The sequence below is a fragment of the Amborella trichopoda genome, chromosome 12 (genome assembly GCF_054954075.1).
Source record: "Amborella trichopoda isolate Santa Cruz 75 chromosome 12, AtrichopodaSantaCruz75HAP2 v2.0, whole genome shotgun sequence".
Lineage (NCBI taxonomy): Eukaryota > Viridiplantae > Streptophyta > Magnoliopsida > Amborellales > Amborellaceae > Amborella > Amborella trichopoda.
Genome location: NC_142347.1, coordinates 43,818,113 through 43,831,342, shown reverse-complemented (window position 1 = coordinate 43,831,342; position 13,230 = coordinate 43,818,113). Strand labels below are relative to the sequence as shown.

General features: G+C 35.3%; 1 pseudogene; it reads left to right on the top strand.

Annotated features, from left to right (window-relative positions):
- Window positions 1-8,650: 8,650 nt before the first annotated feature.
- Window positions 8,651-9,026, top strand: LOC105420751 (large ribosomal subunit protein eL32z pseudogene; annotated as a pseudogene).
- Window positions 9,027-13,230: the final 4,204 nt, after the last annotated feature.

The window sequence follows — 13,230 nt, the reverse complement described above, 5'->3', positions numbered from 1 at the left end:
CACCAGTAGGGATTAAGTGGATTCATCCGGTACGCCGATGAGGTATAAGTGGACCTGCAGGGATTAAATGGACCTATCTGGGATGCCAATAGGGATTAAGTGGACCCATCAGGACGTTGATGGGGTATATAGGTGACCTACTTGGGACGCCAGTAGGGTAATTTGTGAAATCCTTTGAATTATGCACTGCCGTTAAAATGTTATATGCATTTCAATTATTCGGATTATACTTAATTATGCATTTTGAAAGTGAAACTGTTAATGCATTTCTGTTAATAGATCTCCTTTTTGAAAATATTGATATCTTTCAACCATGATTATTTTTAAGATTATGATAATCACTTACTGAGTAGCCAAACTCATCAAATTATGGTAAACATTTTTTTCAGGATAACTGCGGTTTCATATTAAGTGCTCGTCAAGATCAACTCTGGAAGATATTGTAGTTGTGCTTAAACTTTCTTTTGTTACTTTGTAAGAATTCGCCATTGTAAATTTGTCCTGAAAAGAGATGTATATATGTTTTGACTGTCACATCTCAGGAATATCAGTATTGTAAATTCTTAGGGCGTGACACCGTTAGTATTTATTTTTAACTGTTATTGGCCGTATATTTATACAGGGTCTTCTATGTTCTTTATAAAATTAGTATTGAAAAAGTTATCTGCAATATTCTTAATTCTATCATTAGGACAAGTTTTGTGGCCCATGCCCTATTTTTTTAGGTTCGGGACATACTACTTGACCCATTGCCATTCCTAGGCACAACTACCCATTGCCATTCCTAGGCACAACTATTTGGGTGATGAGATCAAGGGTTCAAGCCCATGAAGTTTGTCCCAAAAACCAAATAGTGATGAGATCAGGGATCAAGCCCATGAAGTTGTCCAAAAAACCAAATAACGGACCTACCTTTTCTTAAGGGATGGACTTAAGGTATAGGTGATCTGGGTGTAAGATGAAAAGCACTAGCATTAGTGTTAAATATTGAGTAAAACATCAAATTTTGGTGCCAAGTACCAACTTAAACTAACTTGCATTTGTTAGGAGATGCGAGTTAATTCAAGTAGAAGGCTCAAAAAGGGCAAACACCAAAGGACATGATTAAAAATAGTGCAAACAGATATAGGGACTTATGCCATCCTTAATAGAGCAGAATGGCGGACCATGATTCATGTAGCCGACGCCATTTAGTTGCCAAAAGGTTGTGACAATAATGATAGTATTTAATTGGAAGTACGGGTTGGGCTTGATTGGTTAAGGTGTTTATATGTGTAGAATTGCATTATTACACCCCAAGTCGAAATCTTACCGCTAAAGACACCAGAAAAAAAACCTTCAGATGACTTACATACTTAGTTTGAGAAAAATTAATATTCGACTTCGAAAAATATTTGTTATTTCTTATTTACTGATTACTCCAAAATAACTTCTAGCATATTTCCAAAACCTGTTTAAATGATTTCATGAATACATAGGTTAAATTGTTGTACTAAAACTCGAAGAGTTCATTACATTTATTGAGCTCTGGGACTAAAATGTCTGGGAATACAGAGGTCCTAGGTTTAATCATGCCATAGACAAATAAGATCAACCTTGAAAAGGCTATAGAGTCAGCTGCTTCTAGGTTAAGGCTTATAAGTAAGAAATGAATTGAGAAAGACCACTAACAGTACTGATGCAAGAGAAAGTAAATTTAGGTTTTGGCCATGGTGAAGATATAAAGTTCTTAGTTATTCATGTTCAAAACTTTTTAACTTCAGTTCACCTGCAATGCAACTTAGTGAAAATCATCGATAGCAAATATAAAATGTTTGATCAAAAAATACGATATAGTATAAACCATTGAGAGGTCCTACTTTGCAATCATACTTAGTCTCCCACACTACTTCAATTATTCAAAGGGAAATCTATTAAATTACTCATGAGAGATGAACAATTTAACACTTTACCGACATCTTTTGATTTAATTTCAAGATACTGATAAAAAGATGCATGATTATGAGTTAGAATAGTTGCTCAAGGATAAAATGTTTAATAATTCATCTAATTGAGTTGGAATATTTGCTAAAGGGTAAAATGTTAAATAATTCATCTATGGGTTCATTTCTACGATTATGATTGGGCTCGGCCTAAATTTTCATCTATGATCAAATGTGTCTAGGCTTTGGTTTATTAAGAAAATAATTTGAAACCAAAGCCCAAAGTCAAGTAGTAGCACAAGCATTACTCTATACATCTCTACTAGCAGATTTAACTCATTAAACTTGAGCTTCTATTAGGCACTCAAGATTTGTGATCTTCGCAATCTCATTTTAAAGTCGATTCCAAAAATTATCCAAAATAAATAAATAAATAAATTTTATTAAAATATGGTTAACTTAGTGGAGTTCTAAACAATAACCTTTCTTTTTTCTTTTTCTCTGTTTTTTGGTAGTGGGGGGTGTGGTTTGGTGGAGGGGGTATTGAAACTCTGAAAGAATAGTTGACTAAATACAAGTAGCCAATATTACGAGCATTGGACGAATTCTAATTCACAAAATTTATCCTGTTTTTTCATAATACTTTATGGACTTTTTATTTTTCAATTTATCTCAACTGATTCTATGATAAAACAATTAAAATTTTAGCTACTCCAAAAATATCTTATTTGCAAAATCATGACAATGTCTTCAATAATTCAAGTTATAAATATTTCTTCTGGTTCTTCAGCTTCAAAATCTGAAAGAATAGTTGATTGAATACAAGTAGCTAATATCACGTGCATTGGAGGAATTCTAATTCGCAAAATTTATCCTGTTTTTTCATCACACTGTGATTTTTTTAATTTTCAATTGAGATATCTCAACTGATTCCATGATAAAAACAATTAGAATTTCAACTACTCCAAAAATATCTTATATGTAAAATTATGACAGTCTTTAACAATTCAACGCATGAATCATTCTCTGTTTTAGAGACAATTATTTTCAATTAAAATAAGAGATTTGAGATTTAGGAAAGATTTTAGATAGAGTCCTACTTCTCTAGATTGGAGTTCGAGTTAGATATGGATTATTGGATATGCTTTAGACATAGAGAACACTTAGGAGTGAAATGTGAGGAGAGAGAGCATCTAGGAATTCTAAAGTTACTCATGATCCTAGAAAGATTATAAAAATTTAGAAGAAAAAAATATAGTCAAGAAAAAAAAAATTCGGACTTCATACTCTCATTCTAAAGGTACTCATAATCTTAGAAAGAGTATAAAAAATAGGAAAGTATAAAATAAGATCATTTACCTTTGGTACAAGGTGGTCACATAATCTTGACCATTGGATGTGACATTGGATGGCTGTAATTATTTCATTGACTAAGTTCAAACTTCAAAAGAAATTTTTTCGAACTTTGTAACACACCCAAGCAATCAAATTTCACATCACATGGTTGTAAGTAATTGTGACTACCTTGTATCAAAGGTAAATGGTCTCATTGTATACAATCCAATAAAAAATTAGAAGACACAATATAGTTAAAAAAAATGGGATTGTATACTATGAGACCATTTAACTTTGATACAAGGTGGTCACAATTACCTAACCATCCGATGTGAAATTTGATAGTTTGAGTGTGTCACAAAGTTCAAAAAAATTTCTTTTGAAGTTTGAGCTTGGTCAATAGAGTAAATACAACCACTCAATTTCACATCCAATGATCAAGATTAATTGTGACCACCTTGTAGCAAAGGTAAATGGCCTCATTGTATACTTTTCCAACAAAAATTATCAAAATTTACACTCTTATTTATTCTCACAAATAACATATTAGCCCATGAGCCCTATTACTTTGCTGGCAAACTATGATGGACATGGTTTCTATGAGTCCACGGACAAGCATGTAGAAATTCGAGTCCCTTAATAATTTATTTTTGAAATAGAATTTGATATTAATTTTTAGGGAATATATAATTTTTAACATGGAGATTATTAATCTCACTTACTCAAAAAAAAGATTATTAATCTATAAAAATAAATAAATTTTAAAAACTAGAAATGATATTTTTTAGAGAAAATACTTGAACCGTTGATTTTACTTTTTCTTTGGAGGACTATTATTTATGGGATCCGGTTTTGGTGGATGGTGTAGATCTCCAAGCCCGCATAATAACAGGTGCGGACTTGGACGCACAAACAATTTTCCAACTAAGATTGTGGAATAAATAAACTAGAAATGATATTCTTTCCATTAAGCATGTGCCTATTGATTTTTTGCTCCAAATAAATAATCTTTCTAATTAGGGGTGGCAACGGGTAGGGTACGAGTCGGGTCTGCCTGACCCGGACCCAAACCCAAATTCGAATATCGTTTGGGTCCAAAATTTGGACCCATATCCAGATCCGTTGGGTCCTAGGTATAGTCAGATCTATTGCAACCCTATGGCAATATGGTTCATATGACAATATGAACACCTAGCGTACGTCTAAAGACGCATGATTGCCGAGGTCAAGTACCGGCCAGGTCACGTGACTCACTCAAATCAGGAGTACCAAATTTTGATAGGTCCTATGCTTGTCCACGGGACTTTGCTGTCTAGGCTTAAATTTTAGTGGACTCAAATTTAGTTCCACTGTACTCCTTTCCTGATGAATGTGATGTATTTATTGAGGATAATAAAATCAGTGTGTGTATTATGCTCTTGTAGGAGCATATTGTATGCTCACTCCCACGGGTAGAAGACTTAACTTGGGAGGACTTTTCAATCTAAAAATTTGGGAAGTACCTAAGAATTATTGGATGGTATTAAAAGAAAAATTGAATTTTGAGATTTCTAGGACTTGGATCTCACCTTCCAAATATTTGATGGTCTTTATTAAATCTTGAGGTAATAATGTTTGGAAAAAGTTTATATGGGGTAGCAACCTTAAAAGAATTAAAGATGCACTTCAAAAATCTATCAGAAAATGTTCTTTTAATGTTGAAAACTCTCTAATTGATCATCTTGATATTGAGATGTATGACTACGAAAAAAAAAAAAGGATTTTGAGTCTCAGAAATAGTGCATCTTACAACATATTATTAGACTGTCCATTTCAATATTTTCATATGTTTATAGATCTGCTTGATTTTACCCATTCTTGGAGTTTAAAATTTTATAATTAGATGTGAAAATAGATTTTCAAATAATCCTAGTTATGATCAAATTTGGAGGCATGCCTTAATTGGTTTGTTTAAAGTTGGAAGCTTATAAAAACCACACCTTTAATTTTTTTTAGGGTGTATAGGGTGTTCAATTTGGAATTTTTTTGTTTGAAACTTTTTTAGGAAAATTGTTTCATACGAGCTGGACTGCATTTCTACATATGCGGTCCAGAAAGTGCAAATCATCCATCTTAAAGATAGACGCAAGCAGATGTTCCTTCTAAAAACAATAGAAACTAACGGCCCAAATGTTTTCTTACTAGAATTATCATTTTTAATTTTTAAAATGCATTTATTTTTTCATAGTCATGGTCCCCATGTTAGAGATTACATGTCTTTGAAAATTAAGTCTTCAAATCCATCTCAAAAATATATTTTATCAAGAGGCCTGTATCTCTACATAGGCGGGCTTGCCCCGCATAGAAACCGGGTCCATTTTTTTATTTTTTGGTTTATTTTAGATTAGTCTATGGGTTGAAGAGTTCGCATCGCTGAAATGTGGGTCCTAAAATTACTCTTAGATTGGGTTTTACCTGAGGGAGTAAATGAACAATATTGCTCATGCGAGCATGAAATCTTTTGACTAATAAAATTGAAACTAAGTACAAATACGCCTGTCCAGATGAATTTGATGTATTATTGAACACAATAAATTTGACTAAGTACTTTTTCCTGGTGAAAAAATTGAGGGAAACAAAATTTGTTGGATTCTTTAATTAATGAGTAAAAAGTAGCATTTTCCTACTTTATGCTTCAGATGGGCATAATCACTTTAATGCCCTTACATAAACTCCATAAGTGCCATAATGTAATATCATGCGAGATCTACACCGCCATCAAATATTAAAACCCGATTAGTTATTTAAAATGATGATTTATAATAGTGCTTAAAAATATGGATCAGTCCTAAGTCGCCTATGGAAACCTGGCTAGATTGGCAATTTGGATTTGAGATCCGGCCAAGCGAACATGCCAGTAAAACATAAAATGAAGAAAAGATAAAACATTTAAACAAAAAAATGAAATAAAATATGCGGCTGGAACAACAGGTTCTCTAATAAAACTGATCAGTTCTATTCGAGAACCGACCAATTCTCGATATATAGTGAGAACCAGACTGGTCCCACCGATTCCCAATCTAGATCAAATGATTCCGGCCAGGTCGACATTTTTTAAAACCGTAGTTTCTACGATACAAGTGAAAAACAAAAACAAAATATTGCATTATTTGAGGCACCCCGTACAAGGAGCACCAAAGTACCATGTTACATGTAAGTCCTCATGTGATACCGCAATTCCCATGTAAATGGGGGAAAACTTGGGGTTATGCCCTTAATCATCATTTTTTTATTCTTTTATTATATAAATCCAAGATAATCCTGGTTATTACATATGCTATTGGAAAGGGTCCAGGAGGCGGAGCCCATAAAACATCGGGCCTGAAATTTTGGCGCGAGGGCTAAGTCTTGGGTTAAGGCCTTCACCGGCCCTAGTTTTTTCCCTCTTGACTTCATTAAGCTAGACCCCACTCTGGCCACCTAGCTAGGGCTCAGGCCTGGGCTGAGCTTGAGTTAGGTTTCTAAGGACCTGGGCAAGCCTTGGCCTAGCCAATTGTCGGCCCTACAATTTATTTGTATATTATTTTATTCTTATTAAGCTAAAATAGTATTAATTATAAGATATCATACATCTTGCATAAACTCGTATTTTGGATATCAGATAAGCTCTCCATGGATGTTGGGGATGAGATCATTTGGAAGTGTTCGACGGATGGGGTTTTTTCGGTTAAATCTCTATGGCTTCTTTGTAAAAGGGCTTTTCTTTGGATTCGATAGGCAAAAAAGATGAAGATAAAGGGGGTCATATTTTTCTTATGTGCCACTTCATTGAGAAGATGAAAGTTTGCATGAGTCAAAGCAAAGAAGGAAAACAAACAAAGAAGAAAAGGAAAAAGGAAGCAATACGATAACGATTACATTAAAGGCCCAGTAACTTCCTAGCCAGAGCATATGCAGCCCTTTATCTCCCTGTTAATATGATTGGCTACTACTTCACGTACATGTAGGATCTCATCTATAATCTGATTTCAGGCCCGGGGTGTATCTTTCGGGGATTTGAACCAATTCATGACATTGGCTGAATCTCCCTCCTCAATCACTCGGTCTGATGAGCGCTCAATTTGCTAACTCCAAACTTCAGTGCCCATAGCTCACCTTCATTAATGATGCATGGATGTACATGCCATTGATAGGTTCATATGGTGTTTCCATTACTGTCTCTAAGCAGATCTCCATACCCCGTTGTCTGTCCAGAACTCCTCACACTACCGTTGAAGTTGAGTTTGGCACATGCTTCAGATGGGGGAGTCCACTATGAGGGGCCATCTTCGCCATCTTCTTATAGGACAATAATTCTCTGAATTTGCTGACAAATAATTCTTTTGGGACATCTTTGAAAATAGGTAAAGCTTGTGCCCAAGAGGTGAGAGAGGATAAAATAATAGTGCACAAATGCTATGCCCTGGAATGCTCTAAAGTTCATTTCTTTCCATAAGCAAATGCATTGTAGCCATTGTTATCATCCACAGGCTGATTCCATTACTGGTGAACAAGATCTTTTGTGGCAAGACCCAACTCCACTGTGCTTTGTCTATGATCCACTCCCACATTGATCTCGCCAACAAGCAACGTTTGAAAAAATGAACATCTGTTTTAGTATCCCTCTTACAAAGCAAATATCTATTTGTTATCATCAGTATCTACTCGATGGATAGAGTTCTATCATTGCTTAACAACCACATAAAAGCTTTCACCCTATGTGGCACCTTGCATGACTAAACCTTGTTAGCAGCTATGTTAATATGTACATGCCTATCCTTTTTTAAATGGGCATAAAGAGACTTGAACATAAAAGCCCCCCAGTATCTAGTTCCCATACCAATCCATCTTGTTTTCAAGGATAGTAGAAATAGCAATATAATTCTTTCATCAAGATGGTGTGCTGTTTTTCAATTGTTTGATTCACCATGCGCACATCAAGTCTAATGCCCCATACTGCCTAGTTTGCCTCTCCAAATACTGTAGAGATAGAGATAGTAGAGATGGTTGAGGAGATATAGATAGTTGAAGTTAGTTTTTTTTAATTTTAAGTTTATCTTGTATTTGATGTAGATATCTCTCTTGATAAGCCTAGATTAGCTCATTATTATCAACAACTGATTAGCACTATCTTGATAAGACTAGATTAGTTCGTAGTTATCAATAACTGTTTAGCCCTATATGTATAGGGGACTCTGTATATTCTTGATCATTAATCAATACATAGATATTTTTCTGGAGGATTCAGAATTTTAACATGGTATCAGAGCCTGGCTGATCTATCACTAGCGATCCGTTGTTGCCCGGCCATTATGATATCTAATCTACCGCTAGCAATCCGTTGCTGCCCGAATCGTGAAGAAGAGGGTCAAGAAGTTTAAGAGGCCCTAGAGCGACTGCAAGATCTCTGTCAAAAAAAACTGGCGAAGGCCTAAGGGTATAGACTCTCGTGTCAAGAGTAAGTTCAAGGGAGTCACATTAATGCTGAACATTGGATACAACTCAAACAAAAAGACAAGACATTACCTTCCCAATGGTTTCAAGAAATTTGTGGTGCACAATGCCAATGAACTCAACCTCCTGTTGATGCATAACAAGACTTTCTGTGCGGAGATTGCTCATAATGTGTCCACTTTGAAGAGGCACAATGTGTCCACTTTGAAGAGGAAATCCATTGTGGAGAGGGCTGCTCGGCTTGACATTGTAGTTACTAACAAGTTGGCGAGGTTGCGCAACCAAGAAGACGAATAGACGATGGTTTAGTCTCTTTCTTCTTGTTTTTTCAGAGATTAGTTTTTTAATCCAATCAGATAAACTTTTTGGGATAAGCTTTCTATTTTTTTTATAACTGAGACTCTTCGGGAAACTTTAAGTTGTGCTGGGGATCTTGTGTTTGTTTTGTGATTAATATTTCTGTTCGTCGTAAATTTACAAGTTTGAGGTTCCTTTTAAAAAAAAAAAAGAGGGAGGTGGTCCATAGGGACCATATTATATCAAAACTCCTTTTTATGTTCATGAATTAGTTACTAGATCCAAATTCTTGATCACGTCTGTGAGTTCTGATACAACTTACACATGGCTTCTGAAAAAGGAGATGTATTGGCTATAAAACTTGATGGGAAAAATTATCCCGATTGGCAGTTCCATTTTCAATTCTTTATTGAAGGGAAATGTTTGTGAAGTATGTTGATGGTACTGAACCTGAACCGGTTGCACCCAATAAATACTAAAGATACCTAACAATGGAAGATCAACAATACAAAAATTATCTCATGGATCATCGGCTCTATAGATTTGGTTATTGGAAGTCCAATAAGAGGCTTCCATACTGCGAAAGAAATGTGGGAATATTTGGAAAAAGTTTATCAGCTATCAAATCTTGCAAGACGCTTCCAAATCGAGTATGATATGCTTTCCTATAGTCAAGGGGAGAAAACCATTCAGGAATATTATGTTGGTTTAATGAACTTATCGACAGAATATGAATATGTAAACTTGAAGGCTATCACTAGTGCTTGTTACATTCAGAGCTTAATGGAGATAAATGGTGATAGGAAAGTGATGTAGTTTTTGATGAAGTTGCCCCCAGACTATGAAATTGCTTGAGCCAATAATTTGAATCGCAAAAAAATAGCAAATATGGATGCTATTCTCGGTGAATTACTTTGTGAGAAAACAAGAATCATGACCCAAGCTACCATTGAGGGAAAAAAGGATATAGAGTCGGTACTTGTAGCTCAACGGGCTAGAGGAACACCATCACAAAAAGATCCCTATTTGCTATAATGTTATGAGTGTAAAGAATATGGTCATATAGCATCCCAGTATAAGAAGAAATTTTTTTATACTTATTGTAAATGTGCTAGACATATTATCACGGAATGTCGAAATCCTTCTCGGTGAGGCAACCGGGCATTCAATACATGAAGACCTTTGTATATGGCATACCAAGCTGGTAATGATGCTTCCAATGGACTAAAAGTAGAGACCCCTCCATTCAGCACTATTTATGACCCAAATATGACAATGTCCCAGACATCAGATGATATTCGACAGTTGGTACAAAACTCTGTCTCTACGGCTATCTCTTCTGCTTTCTCTGCTATGGGCTTGTCTGGTATGAACTCTCACATATCCCCTAGTATAAATCCCCTTTGGTTTATTAACTCAGGTGCCTCTAATCATATGACTGGAGTGCACACAAGTCCAATATCTACTAAACCATACCACTGTAATAGTCAGATTCTCACCGCTAATGGGGAGAAACTGAATATTATTGGTACTAATAATCTTTCACTTTCTATCTCCTGTGGAATACTTTTTCATTTACGTAATATCCTCTTCGTTCCTAAATTAACTGCTAATCTAATATCTGTGGGCTAACTAGTTGATGATGGTTACAATGTTCAATTTTTTCGTGATGGTCGTCTAATACAGGACCAACACACTAGAAGAGTGACAGGGAAGGGGCGTAAAATTGGTCGTTTGTTTGCCTTGGAGTTTGAGAAACCAAATCATGATACTTCTTTCTTTTCTCCATCGAATTCTAATTTTTCTATTTCCAATAAACAATGGCATATGTGACATCGGAGACTTGGTCATCCGGATGTAAATAAATTAGATCCTTTGTTTCTTTCTGGTTCATTGTCAAATAAAGCACTTGATTTGAATTCTATCAATAAATCTTGTATTAATTGTTCTTTCAATAAAAGCATCAGTTTGCCTTTTCAGACTCTAGTAGATACAACAACTGCACATTTTCATCTCATTCATAGTGATGTGTGGGGTACTGTTCGAACTTTATCTAGAATGGGATATAAGTATTTTGTTTTGTTTATTGATGATTGTACACGCTATACCTGGATATACTTTATGCGCCATAAATCAGAAGTGTTATCCCATTTTAAAACGTTTTTATCCATGATTGCAACTCAGTTTAATATCAAAGTAAAAATCTTACGGTCAGACTCCGGGGGGGAATATTTATCAAATGATTTTCAAGAATTTTTGAAAACATAGGGTATTCAATCACATAAAACTTGTCCATATACTCCACAACAGAATGGCATGGCTGAAAGGAAAAACCGCCATATCTTAGATGTTGTGAGGACCCTTATGCATGACTTTCGTATTCCTCATAGTTTTTGGGTTGAAGCTGCATCAACAGCTGTTTATCTCATAAATCGCCTCACATCCTTAGTTTTGTATAAACAATCTCCATATTATTCATTATTTCATGTTCATCCTGATTATTCACTCTTGCATGTTTTTGAGTGTGTATGTTTCGTTCATCTTCCACTGCATGAACGAACAAAACTTTTTATTCAAGCAGTCATTTGTGTTTTTGTGAGTTATTGTCCCAACCAAAAGGGGTTTCCATGTTATGATCCAACAGCTCATCGTATACGTATTTCTCGTCATGTTATCTTTTTGGAAAGCATCTTTTATTACTCTTCAATAGCAAAATCATCAGGATAATCTGCTCCTTTCTTTCCAGATTTCTCTATTGATAAACCATCACACCTTTTAGTACCTCAACAACAAGGACAACAACACCAATCCACGCACACTCCTTCTCACCAGAACAAGATCAAACATCCACCCTACCTGTAAGTGATTCTTTTATTACGACGTTCTTCATGTGTACCTCTTGCATGTTTCTCCCTTGATGATTTTGACTTTTCACTACAACTTAGAGCCTTGTTTACTTCTCTTGATATGATTGAAGTCCCCTTTAAAGACATAGATCTCTGTTTACTCCCTAGATCATTATTTGCCCTTTTAGAATCGGTGGATATTCATTCCTCTTATCAGCAAGCCTTGACTATGCGTTGTTGGAAAGAGGCAATGGATGCAAAATCAGTGCCTTGTTAGCAAACGATACTTAGGATCTTGTTTCTTGTCCTCACACATCTATTATTGACAGTAAATGGGTCTTTTCTGTGAAGCTTAAATCTGATGAACAAATCGAGTGATATAAAGCCTGATTAGTTTCTCAAGGTTACAAACAGGCGTATGGCATAGACTATGATGAAACGTTTATTCCTGTTGCTAAAATGACTACTGCAGAAACCGTAATTGCCCTCTCTGCTATTCGTTAGTGGATTATATCTCAAATGGATGTGAAAAATGCATTTCTTCATGGACATTAGAAAGAGACAGTATATATGCGACCTCCTCTTGGTTATTTCAATGATAAATCTATGGTATATCATTTGAAAAAGTCCTTATATGGTTTAAAACAAGCTCCAAGAGCTTGGTTTGAACAATTTTGACAGGTCGTTCTTCATTCTGGGATGAAACAAAGTGCTCATGACTATTCGCTATTTACTCATCATTGTTCTTCAGGAATAACAATTTTTGTCTTATATGTTGATGATATTCTCATCCTAAGGGACAACCTGGATAATATTAGACACTTGAAAGAGCTTCTCAGTCAATCATTCAAAATGAAATATTTGGGTCCGTTAACTTATTTTTTTGGGCTGAGGATTCATTATTCTCTTAATGGATACATAATTAATCAGAATAAGTACATCAAAGACTTGATCAAACTGGCCAACTTATCTTATGAGAAACGAGTAGATACACCAATGGAGCTGAATGTAAAATATAGAAAGGATGATGGCGACAAACTTCTGGATCCTACTCTTTATAGACAATCGGTTGGAGTCTACTTTATCTCACTGTGACTTGTCTAGATATTTCTCATGTTGTTCAGGTCGTTAGCCAATTTGTTGTTGATCCTCGTCGCATCTACATCTCTGTTGTCCATCGTATTATTCGTTATCTACAGGGTACATATCATAGAGGTCTTTTATTCTCTTTTAACTCTTCTCTCTAGTTACGAGCCTATGCCGATGCGGATTGGGCAGGATGCCCCAATTCTAGACGTTCAACCACTGGGTGGTGTATTTTTCTTGGAGATTATCTCATCTCATGGAAATGTAAAAAA